The sequence below is a fragment of the Geospiza fortis genome, unplaced genomic scaffold (assembly GCF_000277835.1).
Source record: "Geospiza fortis unplaced genomic scaffold, GeoFor_1.0 scaffold203, whole genome shotgun sequence".
In the NCBI taxonomy this organism is placed as follows: domain Eukaryota; kingdom Metazoa; phylum Chordata; class Aves; order Passeriformes; family Thraupidae; genus Geospiza; species Geospiza fortis.
Window position 1 is genome coordinate 2,521,129 of NW_005054385.1, and position 1,302 is coordinate 2,522,430.

The window sequence follows — 1,302 nt, forward strand, 5'->3', positions numbered from 1 at the left end:
GCCCTCTTTCTCAGCTAAATCCCGCAAAGCAGACTTTAACCACTCATTTCCCGAACAGGGAATTCCATACACAACTTTCCACAAGCCAGGCTCTCCCTGTGCTTCCCAGCCACTGTGCCGGAATCCCCCCGTCCCTCCAACAGCCCACGGCTAAGGACAAAAGAGCAAGTAAAAGGAAACTGACTTACTGCTAGGGCTTGGAGCCTTTCCTTGTGCAACTCTGCTTCCGCCATCCTGGAGAGAAGGACACGGGAGGAGAGAGAGGGAGACCGGTGGGTGGGAGAGAGAAACAAAAAGGCAAACAAAACCGAAACGGAGCGCACACTGCAGTCACCGGGGGGGAAACTGGAGTAATGGCAAAGCAAGCCGAGCTTCTGTGTAGCAGTCAGCCACTTTTGGAGGCACTGCAGACTGGCTCACGGTACGATCATTTTAGTCACTGGACCAGTGCCTGCCTGGCTGCCTGTCTCCCAGCTGTATTGCTAACTGCATTTCAGTGCTGCTTCTGTGTGCTGGTGCTGTCACACAAACCATGTAGGCACTCTCCAAGCAGCTGAGCAGAGGGATAGCTCGCATGGCTATAATTTTTTGCGTTGACGTCTCAGCTCATTTGCTCCTCCTATGGGGTGCTGGGTCACGACAGGAGCTCGACATCAGCAGCGTGCACAGTAATACAAACCTGCCTGACTGCAGCAGAGGAGGCAGACAGCTGTGCCACAGCGTGTCCTTAGCGAGCAGCACAGCGCTCAGAGAAGGACGGCGGTGGCACATGGCGCAGGGAGGGGAGCTGCGGCAGACACGCAGGCGGGGGCTGCAGCCCCCGCTCAAGCAGTTTTGGATAAGGGAAAGGACAGGGCTGGCAGGAGAAGGGAGAGCGCGGACTCTGGGCGAACTGCACAGACAGTTGTCAGTGCAGTGGTAATATGGCATGCTGCAAAATGCTGCCGCTGCAGGGCAGCCCTTAACAGAAGTGACGAAGAGCATCTGGATGGAGAGGGAGATGTAAGGTGTCCGCACATCTTGTATGCATTGCATGTATTGACATCAGACATTGAAAATTATAAAGCTGTGTGTACAAGCAGTTTCACTGAGGAATCCAGTGTTATAAATACAGGAGAAGGAGGCAGGTGAGGAAGTAAGGGGACACCTGAGCCAGTATCACAAGGGTATCTGTGATTCTGTGATTTTAAATTTGGCTTTGATTTTGCATGTAAACTCCTCACACTTTTGTTTGCTTGTTTGTTTTCTTTTTTCTTTTTTCTTTTTTTTTTTTTTTGTCACTTGTATGATTGTCTGCCTCCT

The 1,302-nt window shown here is 51.7% G+C and overlaps 1 long non-coding RNA gene across 1 annotated transcript in view; it reads right to left on the minus strand.

Moving 5' to 3' along the window:
- The window catches only part of LOC115948366, a 59,865-nt gene extending 59,373 nt beyond the window's left edge, over positions 1–492 (minus strand). Inside the window, exon 1 of the long non-coding RNA XR_004082183.1 lies at positions 189–492. This is a non-coding gene — a long non-coding RNA (uncharacterized LOC115948366). The remainder of the gene's footprint in view (positions 1–188) is intronic.
- Positions 493–1,302: the final 810 nt, after the last annotated feature.